At 44.6% G+C, this 17,128-nt stretch overlaps 2 long non-coding RNA genes across 12 annotated transcripts in view; one reads left to right on the forward strand and one right to left on the reverse strand.

Moving 5' to 3' along the window:
• The window catches only part of LOC106016476 (uncharacterized), a 183,682-nt gene extending 172,604 nt beyond the window's left edge, over positions 1-11,078 (forward strand). For all 8 annotated transcript variants that reach the window (XR_011811700.1, XR_011811699.1, XR_011811702.1 and 5 more), the window contains 4 exons: positions 411-547; positions 1,004-5,200; positions 6,197-6,311; positions 10,396-11,078. This is a non-coding gene — a long non-coding RNA (uncharacterized lncRNA). The remainder of the gene's footprint in view (positions 1-410; positions 548-1,003; positions 5,201-6,196; positions 6,312-10,395) is intronic.
• LOC140003303 (uncharacterized) lies at positions 223-16,703 on the reverse strand. Of its 4 annotated transcripts, XR_011811698.1 has the most exons (10): positions 16,592-16,703; positions 6,176-6,288; positions 5,093-5,193; positions 4,788-4,906; positions 4,008-4,157; positions 3,014-3,239; positions 2,792-2,850; positions 2,145-2,232; positions 1,520-1,628; positions 223-585 (listed from the first exon to the last, which is right to left on the reverse strand). It is a non-coding gene; the product is annotated as an uncharacterized lncRNA (long non-coding RNA). The 4 variants fall into 4 exon arrangements; XR_011811697.1 differs by having other exon boundaries at positions 2,792-3,239; XR_011811695.1 differs by adding an exon at positions 9,106-9,186 and having other exon boundaries at positions 2,145-3,239; positions 16,432-16,696.
• Positions 16,704-17,128: the final 425 nt, after the last annotated feature.

The raw sequence follows: 17,128 nt of genomic DNA on the forward strand, positions 1-17,128 counted from the left end.
GATTAAGGTGGCAGTTTTGGGGGGAAGGAAGTGTAGGCAGGGCACTCAGACCTAATTGGAGCTAAGACTCTTTTTCCAAGCTCTGAAAGGTGGAAAGCCAGAGATTAACTTACATGTCTGAGTGGTAGTTGCTTCCCTCAACACTCCAACAAGGAAAAGAAAACAGAGGGATTTTTCACTTTCCAGTACTTTCCAATTCATATTAAAACAGTGACATGGATATCAGTTTATGACAGTAATTTATAGGTTTCCAGATAGAACCTGTTAATGGAAGTAGCTGGAGTTATTACTGTCAGGACTACCTGTAAAAAGAAGGAAAGAGTCAAGGTGGTACAATAACATCATTTGTAAAAGGGGAGGGATGGAGGGAGGGAGGGAAGGAAACAGTGGGAGGCCACTTCCTTTTCCAGCTGTGATGCGCTGAAAGGAGAGGAGTGATGCATCTGGGAGACAAATGTGACCAGCAGCTGCTACCTCTCAGCTCTGGCAGCACAGCAGTGATCTTCCCAACACAGACATGGGTGGCAAGCAGCAGCTGAGGAGCAAGGTGAGCTGTCGTTTCTTGTTCTGAGAGCTGGGATTCTTCTACAATAGGAAACAATAATTAAATTATTTAAATAAGTAAGCCTCAATCAATCACTACTTATTTACTAATTAATATTAGTAGTACATTAAACAAATCAAGTGTCCTGTTGGCTTAGTTGTGGTTTTCTCCAAATGTGATTTCCAAGAGCACAAATGATGCTGTATGTTGCTAACATGGGATTTGTTCTTGGCTCTTCCTGTGGGAACAGCTCCAGAGTGAGGGGAGTGCAGGCTGCTGGAGGCAGAGCCTGAGGGTAACACAAAATGTGCTGCAAGAAGTAAATGCTTTAGGGCTTGCTTCTTTACTTCTGCAGCATTTTCTTGATGTGTAATGAATGCACATCAAGTCTAGCGACTGCTTCTTCTGAAGAGTTATCTGGAAAACAAGCTCATTTTTTTTTTTTTTTTAAATCTCCAGATGGTCCCAAACAGCAGGTCAAAACTTTGCCAAGAGATCAGTTATGGGTTCTTCAACAGCAACAAGTACCTGTGTGTCCAAAAATACCTCTTTCCTGGGTAACGCAGAGACTGCAACTAGGGACAAGTCTAGAGCCTGGTCTTCAGAATATGAAAACATGAAGTGTGGATGCTCCAGTCACTTTCACTCTACCCACAGTGCAGCCAGTCAAGCAAAGAGAAAGCTTAACACTCTGTGAAGAGGGGTTGCACCACCTAGTTACAAGAGACTGAAGAAATAGCCTCAGAAGAAGCCAAGTTCTTCTGTCCTAGCACCAGGAGGGTATCTCATGCTGGAATGGGGCTGTGCAATCCATACAGGTACACCTGGGCCTTGCACTTCAGTTTAAAGTAAGTAGGCAAAACAACAAGGATGCTCCCAAAGGTAAGAGCGCTGCTCTAGCAGGCTGCCTCAGCCATGCCATGCCCTGCTTCTGCTGTGCGTCCCTGGCATTAGGATTTAGATTTGTTCACTCACCGGCTCGGGGCTCTTCTGTATCCTCCAGCACTCCTTGTCTGGCTTGGGGTTTTGCTTCTGGCTGAGCCTTCAAGCTCTTTCCATCTCTGCTGCACTGACACAGCATCATCTGTGTAGACAAAAGGTTCTTGTGAGAAGAAGGAAAAAAAAGGCAAAAAGCAAAACTGCAGCCAGAAGGAAGTAACTCTTCAGTGAGATTTCCCCTTGGCAGCTCCCTTGCCCATACACATTCCTTTTTTTTTTTTTTTCCCTGCTTACAACACAAGCCTGAGTTTCATCCAGGATAGCATCATTTCAGTAACATGTTAAGTCTTTAAATAGGTGATATGCATGGATATCCTAAGGACAGAGTAATTTAGAGTCAGGTTGTGGTCTTCTCTGCACTATGCAATGTATATATTTATACCAAGGGTATGGGACAATCTTACAGAAAGCTTTGCAGTCCCCTTCTGGCAGTTGTCAGCCCACAGCCAGTGCTACAGCCTGCAATAACTGAGCTGGACACGAGCATCTGATTTCGTGGCAAAACACAAGGATGGCTCCTGCTTCCTTTGCTGTGCTCAGAACTGAGGCCTGTGAGATGTATCCTAAGAAATACAAATGTCTAAGAAGCATTTATACCTACCTGCTGGATGGCAGCTTAAGAAATTCTTCGTAAGTTCCAAGGTGTCCAAAAGTTTCCTCTTCATGCTTTTCTCCACACCAATACTTTCCTGTAAGAAAAGGATACATTCCTTTTCAGAAAAGGGAAAGCGTGACCCTTCTCAAGCTGAAACACCTGACCCATCCTGGGCACCCCTTTTAATTCCTCTGGTGATGCACCATGTTCTGTGTGTTGGGTATCTCTCATAGCTAGTGGGATGCAGCTGTGAGCCTAGGACATACCAAGATCCATTAGGTGACATACCCAGGGATTTTATGACATTACCCACTATAGTTCAGAAACTGGTGCCTATTTAACAATTGCCTTCTTGTCCTCAGGAAGCTGTACTGCTGACCTCTCAGTGGAGGGCACAGAGCAGCACAGCTCAGAAGCTGTGCCAGCTGATGGTACCCTCATGCCAAGAAGCTGTTACCTTATTCCCATCCCTCTGCCACTGCTCAGTGCACGGTCTGTATACATTCAGACCTGCTCCGGGTGTACACCAAACACTACAGAACTACATCTGAAAAAGCTTATTCCTCTGCCTGGCAGCCACACCAGCAAGGTACTAAAGGTGACACATGTCCCTGTGTGTCGTCTGCATGTCCCCCCAACCTGCTTCACCTTACCTCTAGGATACTTCTTACTCAGAAGGCTGAATGTGTCCATTTTCCTCAGTCTCTCTTTCCTGAATCAAAGAAGAAGATATTCAGCATTCCAAGTCACAAAGAAACATAAGTGTGGATGCCCAAACATTTAAGTATTAACACATGCAGACACTAAAAGCTTCTTCATAACTATTCCACTCCAGAAGGTGAAGGATGGAAGAGAGGTTGTGGACCATGACTTACCTTAAAAGCAGCTAAACATCTCACCCCAAGGGCACTGCAGCTCCACAGCCTCTTCCCAGCATTGCTCTGACATCAGTCTCCACAGGTCCTAGAGCTCTTCACAGATACAGCACTTATTGCCTCAGTGCTGCAGACAAGGGTTTTAGGCCACTCAGCAAATGAAGATCTCAGACAACGCTTAATTTAAAAGCTAAATATAGTATCAGGGTGATGCTTGCCAGTGTTCCTTTAATAAAAAAGATATTATTTGCCTAAGGATTTATAACTTTCAAATGAGAGTTTAATACCTGATGATATCTCTTCTTCAAGCACTTATGCTTTCCAATCCTACAAGTGTCATTTTAACCAATGTAAAACCCCAAAGCCTACATTAGCTGGAATTAAACTGAGAAACTGTGAATATCCATGCTTCAGTTCAGGTACCCAAGGCACAAAAGCCAGAGGTAGGGGCCCCCAGCATCCCTGTGGAGTCAGCAGTGCTCAGTAATTGAGCTATGATTGAAGACATACATAATCTATTTCCTGACTTCCTGAAAGACACAGCAAGCCCACAAACACCACAAAGCAGGTTGTAATTCAGCTGATCAAAGCAAGAAGGACCAGTGCCACCGGCTCAGACATGGCAAACTAGGGCTCTTCCACCTCCCTGTGACAACTGCCTTCAATGGCTATATTCTCTGCACTGGGCACATGGTCCACCAGAAAGTGAAGACCATGCAAGCTGAACATAATCCCTATTCTGCCTTTGAGGCTCTATCTTTGCTTTAGCAACCATTACCTTTCCTTGGCCCACAGATGCAGGTAACATTCAAGGCTAGTTTGTGTGGCCCCAGGGTCACTGTACTCAGCAAACAGACCTAAACTTCAGTCAGACAACTCCCAGTTTAAATAATGACAACACAAACAGCACAGAAAAAATGACCAAACTGCTAGCTTAGACCCAAAATGAAGTCACTACAGCACCAACAGAATAATGTATATCGATGCAACTTACAGAGAAGGGCCCATGGCTCTGGGAGGCTGCTCCACTTCTTAACCAAGATGCAGCTTCTTGCAGGTGGGAGGTGACCCAACACCCAGGCAGCTTCCCTTTTCTGTAACAACTGGATACATCTCTTCTGAAACCATACAACACCAGCGCTTTCTATGTAATGAAAAATTACACAGCTCTTGAGCACAGAGAATAAATCAACGAATATGAAACTTTGCACTGTTTTTCAATTGAAAAGGAAGTTGGAGGTTTTTTTTATTATTATTATTTTAAAAAAGCTCTCTAGTATGTCAGAAAAAAATAAGCCTTTTGCATGTGATTCGTGCTTAAAAACACCCACGCAGCTCATCACATTGACCTCAAAAGACAGAAATGCTGCAGCAAGCCACATCCAGAGAGGGAATTTATGGGCACTAAACCACAGTGAACAAAGAGCTGATGAATTATCTGCTCTTCAGAGCTAATCTGCTGAGCAAATATTAATAAAATTAGTGTTAATCCCTGAGTCTCATAGTTTTTGAGTTATACATAATTTTTTGAAGGATGAAAACTTGTTACTGGCTTCAGCTGATCTAGGCTGGGAGGAAAAAAAAAAAACATTTTCTCCTCCCTCTGTTAGTAAGCAGCAACTGGGCATGGCCAGAATGGCAGAGGTAATGCTCAGTGTGGCTCTCATCAGGCTGTTCCTTCCAGAGCTCTGCTGACTCTCAAAATGTGTGATTTGCCTATGACTGCTTGCTGTGCTGTCTCAATCTATCATGCATCAAGCAGATCTAGACTTACCGAGCAGGGAAGGTCCAAAGGGTCTGTCAGTGCCCCATGTTCATGCTCTGGGTGCTGCTGCAGAGCTCCAGGCAGCTGCAGGTCAGTCCAGCCCAAGCAGAAAAGCAGCTCACAGCTCCCTGGAAGGAAAGAGTTTGTTAGGGTCTGACAGAGCAATAGCAGCCATCTCATCTCCACAATCCTCACCAAATCCCAGTGAATAAAAAAAGGCTCTTATTTCTTCATCCCAATTAGAAGAGTAAAGAAGAAATCTACTGCTTGGATACCCACAGATACATCTGCAAAAGTAATAATGAAATTATCACCTGTGATTTAGAAAGTGAGGACACCCCAGCAATCTTCAACTTCCTGCTGCTTTGGGTGTGCTCCAGCCAGTTTCTGACATCTCCATCAATCTTCAGACTCCCTGTAAGGTAAGGTACACAACAACAGATTTTGTACTTGTCCATGGAGACAGAATCACTGGTGAGCTTGCACAGAGACCCTTGTTTGCTCAGCACGCATCCCAGTTTGTAAAGCATAGCCCTCCGTGTTCAGCCCAGCCAGTGCTTGCTAAGGAGCAAGGAGCAGCTGCGTGTTGTGTGAACACACAACCAGTGGTGTTGAACGCTCCTGCCCAGAAGTGATGAACAAGCAGGGCTGTACTTTCCAGCTATGAAATCCACAGTGGGAATAGCCAACTGTCAGTCTTAACCTCAGCCCTTTGAGGAGCAGGGAAGCCTCTGCACCCTCTGACTACCAGAGTCATGAGATACTCATAACTAGAAAAATCCCTCTTATGGTAGCTCAAGCAGGTTCCCCCAATCCAGACATCCCTGAAAAGTGCACTTTTTGCAGTTATTTTGGAATGACATGATCTACACACCAGTACAACTAGCATTTACAACTCATTCAAATCTTAGTTGCACCCAGGATAGCTTTTCACATTTCATTTTTTTAAGGAGTTGATGTTAAACACTGTTCTGAGAAATTCCTGACCTAGGACTGACTGTGGCTCAAAAATGATGTGTGCTTAGGGGTAAAAACATCTTGTGAAATTATGGAATATCAACATGCAAAACTGACATTTTATTCTAAAAGATGAATGAAAAACATTTAGTTGGTAATACTCTAACACATCAGTTAAAGTATTTCGTAAGAATTCATCTTTTACTTTGCAAACATACTTTTTACAGTAAAGAATACTTGTATAAAATTCATAAGACAAAATTCTAAGTTTGAGAGCATCATAATGACTCACACCACTGTTCACCGGTCCCAGTATCTCCTAACATCAACCAACAGCAAGGGGAAGGAAGATAAGAGCAGGGCAAGACTGCAATACTTTTTCTGTCATTCTCAAAATCCTTTCAGTTCCATTTTCCCCTCAATCCTATGTAAACTTTTACCTTTGTGCTGTCCCTTTGCAGGGAGGCCCATGGGTCAGCTACCACCAAGTGAAGAACCACAGGCGTTGGTTTGCTTCCAGCTCCTGGGGGCTTCGTGTGATGCCTTCAGATGGCTGTAGTGAAAGGGAAGTCAAAGGTTAGTGGCTAACCACCCTCTCTAATCTGCTCATGTAAATAAATGATGTGGGCATATAGATGAGGTATTGAGTAGTAGAACAGAACAGAGACTGGAATTCAGTGTAATATTACAACAAAATCTAGTCTTTTGATAGACTGATAGTGCCTCCCCCCAACTTGTCACAAGGCAAAGATATTTCAAAGGCTTCATTTTTGACACTTATGCATTAAAAAATAAATAAAAATAGCAGAATTTCCTTTGATACAAAAAACCCAGCTCCTGCTCAGCAGTGGCATTGAACAAGAACATTCTGCAGCACTTTCCCTCTATTGTTTCTTTCCAGAGATGAGCTCGGTGCTGTCCCCTTTCCAGGTGATGGCTGTTACCAGTGAGAGGATGTGACAGGCAGTTTAGAAGTTTCCTTTTTCGCCTACTCAAGGAAGAAGAGCTCTGAAGCTTGCAGCGAAGTGATTTCTTGCCATTTTCTCTCTTTGTGCTTAGCTGCAGGTTTCCACCTCTGGTCTGCAGCACCTCAGGGAAAATACTTACTCCTTGTAAGCTGTCAAGACAAGGTAACTCACTGAAGGAAGTCATAATCAGGAGGCTTAAATTAGCTGTACAGGGGGCTGCAGCTTCACTGCAAAATACTTAGGTGTTGCATACTGATGGAAATTGAAAACAGAGAGGGTTGTCCTGGATGCTGTGGTTGGCAGAGAAGCAGCATTTCTTCCTCTCCCTCCTATGTCCTGAGAAAGTGCTTCTCTTTATCTTTTAATTTATGTACACTTTCTGTCTCTATCCATTTTAACCAGGGCAGCACAGAGACTTTCCTCTCATAGATGCCTTGCATTTTTTTCCCCCTTCTTCTTTCCATTTCCCTCCTTTCCTTTTCTCCAAAGAGCTTTCTTGCATGAAAAATGGCAGCCACCTGCTTCTATTGTAAGTGGCTGTTCGCAAATGCATGCAGCCACTTACTGAACACAACCGCCTTTGGGCAGAAGCAGGCCCAGCTGGGACTGAGATCTACAAGTGGACTATTAGCAGCCAAGTAGTGGACTAAAACTGGTTATATTTATTGCTGCCCTGGGGAGATAGGTCAGGCAAGGGAAAACATTAGTGTAACCAGCAAACTGTAAGCATCTGAAGGCTTCTGCAGGCCTCGAGATGCCTGCATGCTACATTTTTGTACAGCACTGGTTGGCAGAAAGATGTTTTTCTCATGGTAGTGTTTGTAGCAAGAAAGCTATTGAAAGAGAAGCATGAAGTGCACTTGACTTATTTTTCATGTCTCAGTTTTAAAAGCCAGCTCTGTGTTTTTTGCTAAGTTACCATTCTTCAGTGCTGGCCACATGCGTGAAGGGGGATGTGCTAAACCCACATCTCCAGAATCAGCCCAGAGACACAGGGCAGGCCCTGTAGTACCCAGCCACCCAGTCCTGCTGCCAGAGGAACTGGAAAGAAGGTGGCCACACTTTCCTTATGCTGTTTTAGGCATCAGCACCACCAAGCAGCATTGCTTCTTGGCAGAGCTGTGCTGCCCTTTGGAGTGAAAACATAAGATGGAGGCAGATATGATAGAGAAGTAGCCTTAAGTGCTGGATACGACTGTAAGAAACTGCTAAGGCTGCTGCAACAACTGCCCTCACCCCAGACATTGGCTGGGCTTTACTTCTTTCCAATTTACAGGTGTTTTATTGTAGGAAATGGGATAGCAGGGACAAAACTGAATCCTGCTTGCCTGAATCCTCCACATACAGTTACGACAGCTCTTCAAGCTGCAGCGACAATGCATGTAGTGCCAGCATGGCAGCTGAGTTCCCAGAATAGATGCAAATGATTTTTTTTTAAATCCGTTGTGATGTCAGAAAATTTCCCTTTTTAGCTTTTGCCTCATTTATCAGCTATAACTTGCTTATGGTTGCTGAGCCATAAATATAGGCTAGCAGTTAACGTAAGCTAAGATTTACAAAAACCATTTGAAGAAGTTAAAGATCATTAAGGGGGAGTCAGAATCTCCTACATGGCTTTTATGGTCTTAACCTCATGGCACGATGCAAAGCAGGAAAGTGTGATAGAAATACAGAATACTTCATTATAACGCAGTGAAGCCCTTTTGACATACTTTCTATTTATCATCATGAACGAGTTAAGGCACAAAATAGATTAATGGTTTGCCTGACCTAAGAAAGTCACAGGCTGAGAAGAGGGACAGACAGGATTTTACACCACTCCCAAAGCACAACACATCTCTCCCTGCAGTGACTGGAAGGAGTCATCTTCTAGAAGTGCTTATTTCTCTTTAAAGCCTTCAAACACAGCTTTGGGTGAAAGCTTTGTATGGAGACATCTGAACCATGCATGTCTGAAGCAGAACAAGGAACTGGATGCAGCCCACCCATGGGTGCCCATGGCTTCACCAGTGAAACTCCCTTTGCAGCTGGGGTCCTCCCCACAAGCCAAGAGCCTCCAGGTGCCCAGCAGGGTGAATGCAAACTGCACTTCCCTCCTAAAACCCTCTGGGACCTCAAGAGGTTGTGCCAATTGGCAGGACAGTGACCATTAGTCTCCCCAGGCAGACCAAAGCCCACCTCACCTCCAAACACCTATTGAGCCAGAACATTAAACATCTCCTCTGCCACTGCATCAAAAACATCAGAGTCCAAACAACAATGTGAGCCTGGCTAAAAGGCTGGTATGGACACTGCACATTTAAACCAGAAGTGTTTGCTGTTTTTAGTTCCTATATACATAGGAATATGATATATCACAAGGCAATAGCACGCAGTGACACGGTGGGGGCAGATTCACTTACACATATCCACTTCTGTGAGCACACCCAAAGACCACGCATCATTCTGGCAGCTGATAAAAGCATGCTTTGCAGTATCAAATGCTGTGGAGAAGAAAGGACAAAATTTTATATGGGGAAAAGAAAAAAACACAAAAACAAAAAATCCACCCCAAACCAATAGTGAAGTACCTCATCTTTTCTATCCCCATTCACTTAGTCTTGTTCTGTCAGCTGTATTTCTCATTTAAATATTCAGAAAGAAACCATTAAATAGTGAACTTTGGGAAGCAGAAAGATACTTTCTGCATGTGTGACTGCAGGTAAAACAGTGCCTTATAGACCCCAAATTGCATGAGACAGAAGGCTTCCTCCAACTGCTTTACTAAATGCCTGTCCTTGGAGAGATGTGCAAAGACTATGCCCCAGGCACCTCTGTACTTCTTCTGAAATTCAGGTTTTGCAATTCCATATCGTTCATTATATCCAGCAACCCCGAGTCAGGCAGGGCACTGTATAAATACAGAGAGAAAAACAAAACAAAACAAAAACAAACAAAACCAAAACACACACCAGGAGTTAAGTAGCAAATCCTAACACACCTTATGGAAAACTCCTGCATGCAGCAAGCACATTTCTTCAGCACAGGCACAGAGAGCTGTGCTGCCTCACAAGAAATAGCAGGGGTGGTATTTTTTTTTTTTTTTTTTTAATGCCAGTAATTTCCAACTTTTTTGCTTTTGAGTTGCAATCTTCACTCACTCATATGTACGATTAAGGACAGGTTTATTATTCTACTACTGTACCTTTAGCAGCAAGACCCTCTTCTGTCCAATAGTCATATTCTTTCCCCTCCATTCCTCCCCACCCCCCCAAAAAAAATAGTTGAGGTTGCTAAGCCATCTCTAGCACCTTTGCCTGACATGCTTCCCTAGGAGCCCTTTGTAAAAACACAAAGTCACGGATCAGCAACCTGTTGCAGTTACTTGCTTCTAGTTGCTGTAATGCTGTTAACTATCAACAAAATCAATTGCCATAAATCAAACTACACTACATCAATCAGCACTGTGTGTGTGTATATTCATGTGTACAATCTGGTCAGTTATGGCATGATTAGCTGTAGAGGGTCTGAGAATAGTGGATCCAGGGCCACAAGAAGAGATTTCCAGAAGGCAAGTGCTATGACACTGGGATTTATGGTAAAGGTACAGAATGTCCAGCAAACATTTCTGAAGTTTTTTTTTTTTTTTAAATTAAAGAATAGTTTTATAATTATGAAAACACAGTCATCACTAATCCTTTTTATTATTGTAGGAAGAACAGCAAGGATGGAGACCTTCTGCCTGGAATATTTTCTTCATCTTCAAGAGAGCTGCAGTGAGCTGTAGAAGATAGTGCAGAGTTTATAGAAGTACATCTCCAGGATTATTTGCCTCTGTGGTAGAAGCACAGGTCTGTGCCTGGTGACTTTCATGTTGCTTCAGATAGGGGTTCTTGGAAGATTTCAATTTCAGATTAAAGATTTGTGAACTTCATGTCAGCAACGGTATAGAAAGTTTGCAGGTGTATGCCTGTGTGAATGCATATGATATTTGGGGGCAGAACTTATATTTTAATCCAGGGACTTTAAAAACAAAGTGGAGATACACCTTAGAAATACACTGATACATAGCTCTATTGGAAGTCATTAAAAAACAAAGGTCAGTAATATTTACTTATCTGTTACACTTTGATGTGAGCTTTGCTAGTTGCAGAATTAGTGCTCTTTTGCCTAAACTAGTACAGAGGTAAGGTCAAAAATGGCACATGAGCACACTTGGAGTCCCTGGTCAGCTGCTTCTCTTCAATCTATTCTGAATTGTTTTCCAGAAAATTTACAGGGTATTCATCTTTAGGATTTTTTTTTTTTTTTTTGCTGCCTTTAAGCTGTGCAATGCGAGGGGCTGGAACACCAAGGGAACCACGGGTTATTAAACTAACATATGTAATCCCTTCCACATGGAAGATTCCGGGCTGAATGTGTGGGAAGGCAACAGCTAATGGAAGAATAATACCAAATGGAAGATAAAATCTGTGGGGGGGGAAAAAAAAAGAGGCGAAAGCCTCATTGATACGTGATTGTGCTATGAGATTATACCATGGAACCTTCTGAGACAACTTTAAGGGTGACTTCAGTTCCCAAATTCTGCCACTAGATGGCAAGAAAAAACAAACTAAAATCGGCGAGGCATTGCCACCCCTGCCAGCCCCGAGGAGAGCGCCCCAGCAGCGCACCGCTGCTCTGCTGCGAGCACAGGGGGCAGAGACGGGTCCCTGGGAGCCCAGCAGGACGAGCCCGCCTCCTGCCGCAGTCAGGCTGCTCTTAGGACAAAGCCAATCCATGGTACCGTGCCCTGTAGTGCCCCTGCTCACTGCTGCTGAGCAGCTTTGGGCACGTTTTTGGTTCCATGTGCATGCAGATATGGTTGTTCCCAGAAGCTATCTGAATTTTGTGCCGTTCCAGCAGGGCTTCTCTTGCTGCTCACGAGGATCCCGATTCCTCTTGGATTGATTCACCTACTGAAGTGTATTTCGTGAGCCAGTTGGTAACTATAGCCTGCAGCTTGCCTGTGGCAGGGTATCATCCCAGACAAGGAGATGGGTCTGCTTGGACCTTTAATAGGGTAGCATCATTTAGGGGGACAATATAACCGAGATCACCTAGGGCAGAGCCAGGACTTCAGCAGAAAGGCTCACTGCCAAGACTGAGGATCCCCTACAAATGGCAAGGTGTTTTGGCAAAAGTCTCCACCTAGACGCAGCTCTGTAAAACACTAGGTTCTCATAGAAAATTACTGAGTTTGGGGCACAGAAAGCTCCCCCAAATCAGTATGAGCTCAAAGCCAGTTCAGAGCTCTTCTTCCACCACCTAATCACCAATAAAACAATTGCTTTATTAGAGATACTCAAGTGGATGCCTCTGGTTTGTCACCTTCCCCCCAAAGAAGACTAGAGGAGTCCATCTCCTCTTCCAGATGCAGTGACACAAAGAATGAGGGAGTTTTGCTACTGCTACATAAGGTCATTCACTCTATTTCTGGTAGTGAGGTAAGCCCAGGGTACCACAGGTCTGGCTGCAGAGGGCTCCCAGGAGGGGATATTTGCCCAGAGTGGTCTTTCATCCCAAGAAAGGTCTCCAGGAGCACTCCCCTCAGTAGGGGGCACGTACCCAGGCAGGGCCTCCACAGAGATCACCATTTCCCTCTAGAAAGGCTTGAGAAGTCTGAAAGGAAACTCAGAACTAGAGCATTTGAAACGCTGCAATAAATGGGAGAGCTTGAAGCACTGTGCTGCTCGGAAGGTGTCAGGAGCGAAATTATTCTGGAAGCACCGAAGCATATGCTGTCAAGAGCAATCCTGTGTTGGCAGCAAGAGGATGGACAAAGCAGCCCAATAGATCCCTTCTTTCCATCCTAGCATCTATAATTCCTCTGTTAATGACTTGTAATCACATCCTACACGTCAGGGTGCATTTTGATTTCTTGCTTGATAAAGCGCCAGGGCCAGTAAGATCATTCAATTAATTGCATGGTCCAGTGCCTTCCCCCGCCCCAGAGCCTCCTGTCCCACATCGGGCAGGCACATACTTCTGCAAGAGCCTGGGGGAAGGGAGCAGAGCAGAGAAACATTCATTCTCCTCATTTAAAAATGTAAAATGCATTCAGGACCACGTGTAATAGTGTTGTAAATCTTATTTCCATAAAGCACCTCCAGGGCTAATTCACAAGACATTAATCATATTCCAGCTTCTCCCAGCTGTTAACTCATCTGTAGGGTTTTTAATAAAAGATTGTGTGCATTTCTGAGAGACAGAACTGTACCAACAAGGGCCGGTCTACTCAGAGCAGAGGTTTCTGTGGTCTGGAGGAACAAAGGCCACTGAGCACTCCCCAGAGCCCTGCACAGCAGGTTTTGGCCCCTGGCAGAGCCCTCCCCGGCTCTGGCCTGGGTTACCTCACCACCACTCAATGACGCCCTATGGTGATGAGGTTTGGCTAGAGGACAGGCAGTAATATATTTCCAGGTCACTTCCTCCAAGTGCAATCTGATTTATTCCCAGCCAGCTCATTGCTATCGCTCAGTGGCAAAACCCTTAATTATTCCTTTAAATCTAACTTCAAACTCCAAGCATTCTCACACCTCCCTTTTGCTTCCTGGAATTATAATCTGATTTGTGGATAAACACACTGCTTCCTTTTATCCTACCTGTCTGAAAGCTAATCTTTCCAGGAAAGGCTTCTTTTCATCCCCATGTCATGCTGGGGAGGTGATGAGCTATCAGAAGTTGTGGGGGGTCTGCTGTTTCAGGAACCAGTAAACACAGTCATCCCCAACCAGAGAATGCCACAGCACATCCAGAGATGGGATGCACCTCTTTAAGATGCTGCACATTCAGATCTCCCTTGGCCAGACAGCAAGTGTCTCGGAGGTGCAGCAACAGAGTGAGCAGGCATCGGTGCGCTGCATTACAATGCCTGCTCAGTGTCCTCCTCTGCTCACACCCAACCTGCAGCCCCACATGCACATACCCACCCATCCCACGGCCCTCAGCAAGCCAGCCTCTTTCTCCTTGCAGAAGCAGCCTCCCAGACTGCCAGGCTCATGCCTCCCCATTGAGCCCATGGGTTTTTCCTCCAGGCTGCCCTCCTAGAACTAGCCAGGCAGCAAGCTTGCCCTCAGCCCCTTCTTCCTCAAGCTCCTTTTCCATATGCAAAGCCAGATTTGGGAGGATTGCATTGTCTAACTCCATCCCCTAAATCAGCTTGCTGCTAATCCTGTTTTAAGTGTACACATTCAAGTGATCATCACTGTGGTTGCAGAAGCCCCTTTCTTTCTCCACTTAATTACGCACAATAACATTAAAAGCAACCTCAAGCTGCAGAAGCCCAGGTGTCAAAGGGAAAGTGGCAGAAGTTTTCCAAAAGCAGTTTCCTCTCCACTATGAAGACTGAAAAAAAAAAAAAAAGCCACCTGCTTTCATCAAGAAGGGAGAGAGTTGTGCATCTTCCCAATGTCAGGACAGGCAGTTAGCAGTAGGAGCACTTTCTCAAGGTAGCACTTTCATCTGATACTCTATTTCTCTTTGAGTTACTTCACCCCCATTAAAAAAAAAAAAGCCAATTTTCAAATAAAGAATGCCACTTCACATTGAAGTGTCCAGGTGTTTAGATCTGTTGTTTACCAAGGGAACTGTTTCAACTGTTTCTTTCCTTTTTTTATACTGAAGAAAGTCAGCAAGTTTGCATCAATTCTTCAAGCCGTGTCTTTAGAAAAAGGAAAAAGAATAATTGTTCTTATTAAATCTAGGCAAGTTCGTCTTTCTTCTCTATGAAAGAACATGAGTAGTAGAAAAATAAATTAAGTGTAAATGGGACTGCATTATATTTGGACAGAGCCATAGTGTGATGAGAGAGGTGTCTCAGTGTTTACTGGAGGAGAAAAGGCCTAAAGGCTTCGGAATAATTGTTGGTGGGCTCCACATTTCAGCCTTCCTTAGAGCTTTTCCTTAAAGACCAGCCTCTGCCTCTCAACCTTGGGATGAGCAGTTGTGGTGACAGTGCCCTTGTGACTTACAATAATTCACCCCTCCCTTGACCCTGGGCAACCAGCAGACATTCCCAGCTTCTCTGCCAGCCCAGCATTACACAGGCCATTGGAGTCCTCTAACAGGGCTCTCTGGCTGCTCACAAGGTCCCACAACCCAGCTGGACTTTTGGCCAGCCCTATCACAAGTGATGCAAAGGCGATCAATGCTGGGCAGGATGCTGAACCCAAAGACTGCACATCTTGCAAAGCTGTCCAGCTGAGGCAGGTGACCAGCATTTGCTGGGAACAAGGACCTGGCCTGCGCTGAGCACACAACCCAGGGGAGGTCTAACATCACCACTAAGTCATTCAGGTGTGCAAGAGGATAAAGCAAAAAATACCTGAGCAAACCAGATTCAAAGTGCTGATTGCTGCTGCTGTGTTTTGAGTTAGAAGGTACAGTCTGTGCCCCAAACCCATCTAAGACTAAGTTCACATCTACAAAATTCATCACCCCAGGCTTGGCACTAGGGCAAATGCTTCACCTTGGGACTGCGCCCTCACTTCTTGCCCCCATCTGCAGCTGTCCCCTCAGGGGAGCTGGCATTGTCCCTCTCCTCCCTTCTCTGACCCCACAGAGTGACAGCCCAACACTGTCACTGTTAAAAGACTTACCGTTCTCCAAAGAGAGGAGAACATTTTTTTTTTTTTTAATCATTAGAAGCCCCTCTCTGACTAACCCACTGTGCTCCAGGCCTCATTCTTCCCTTATGTTGCATCTCAGCTTAGTCTCTAACACCAGAAACCGGTGTTTCAGGAGCAAATCATTAAGAGCAAGGAAATTCAAGAGCATGCGATCTAGCAGTCTGACCCTACCACAACTGATGTGGCCTTGCAAGTGAGACAGCCTAAGAAAACCAACCACCACCACCAGTTCTGATTCTCTTCCCCACCTTTTTTCCGCTTTTGTGCCTAAAATATGTTTTTGTTCTAGTATTTCTTTTGGCTCCCCACCACCCCACGCAGCCTTTTACTATGAGAAAACTGACTCTTCACACCATTACCAGACAAACTTGTTCCTACTGTGAATTTGTTTTCTGCATTTCACCTTGGAAAGTACCCCTCATATCACTACTATTGTATTTGTATTTCTCTTGAATAGTTAAAAATAATAATAAAAAAGTGCTATTAAGCCTACATGGTATCTGCAGTTACCTTCACATTTCCCACTGAATGGGGTAGCCCTCTGCCCTCCTGAAGACCCAGTGCTCCCCTGAAAGCCCCAACACACAGTCAGCAGCCAGCAGTAATTATTTCATAGCCCCACAACAGCCACTGAACGGAATCACCATGAGCTCTGTGAGCAGCTTAATTTGGTCATCTTGGATAATCTATTTGTTTTCTTAGCGTTATGTGGTTTAAATTGATTTTGCTATTATTTTCAGCTCCACGGGAAAGAAAATTGGTAAATAACTTTTTTTTTTTTTAAATTGTGGCAATCATTAACTGTCAACAGAGCATCAGACAATCAAACTGCCACCAGCAGAGATCACGCTGTAGAAGAAAGAGACCACAAGCTCCACAGGCTCTCTCAGGCTAGGCTCAGACAGAGCTGGTACATGGTGAACACAGTAAAAACCAAACTCTCCTCCCACTTCTGGTCCCCCACAACCATGCTGTAGGTGGGAAATGAATAAACAAATAAATCAAAGCACCCCCAGCTCTGATCTGCAGACTTGAGATACAGCAAAAAACAACTTTTCTGTTCCCCAAGCCACTCCTTACCTTTCCTTTTCTTCTCTGATTTTTCTTGCTCCTCCTCACCACCTCACCCAACATCTCAGGCAACATTTTAGCAGCAACTTCTGCATCCTCAGACTCTCATCTTCACACTGAAACCTGCTGCCCCAACTAAGAAAGCAACACAGCACACCTGAACACTCACCTGAAGGCTTGCCTCACAACACTGCTCTCCAAGTCCCACCACCAGCTTAACCCTCCTCCTAAAGCAGACCCTGCCTGGTGGGATTTACCCCTTTTATCTCTAACTCAGGACAGCTGCAGCAAACAGGGCTGATTGAACAGGGCAGGTGAGTAGCAGGGTGACAGGCAGCCACCAGCTCTTCTGATAGGAGGTATTCCTGAAGCATGAAGGGGACAATCACACACCATTTTTTATTTTTTTTCTCCAAATCTGAGGTTTTAGGAAGTTGGGGAGAAGCATACCTCCCATTTAGCAAGCACTGTTTATATAGAAGCATGGCAGAGCTTGATGCCTCTCCTCAAAGTGTGTGCAGGTCTCATACAGAAAGCTCCTACTGCTGCTTGCTCCCAGCATTAAAATAGTTTGGGGACTGGGACATAACTCTCCTAGCAACAAATACCCTTCTCCATATCGCTCCTAATCTGTGAGTTGTCAAAGCTATCTGTCATCTCCTATCCTTAAGCAATCCACCTTCCCTTTCCCTCCAGCCCATCTAGC

The sequence above is a fragment of the Anas platyrhynchos genome, chromosome 10 (genome assembly GCF_047663525.1).
Source record: "Anas platyrhynchos isolate ZD024472 breed Pekin duck chromosome 10, IASCAAS_PekinDuck_T2T, whole genome shotgun sequence".
Classification (NCBI taxonomy): domain Eukaryota; kingdom Metazoa; phylum Chordata; class Aves; order Anseriformes; family Anatidae; genus Anas; species Anas platyrhynchos.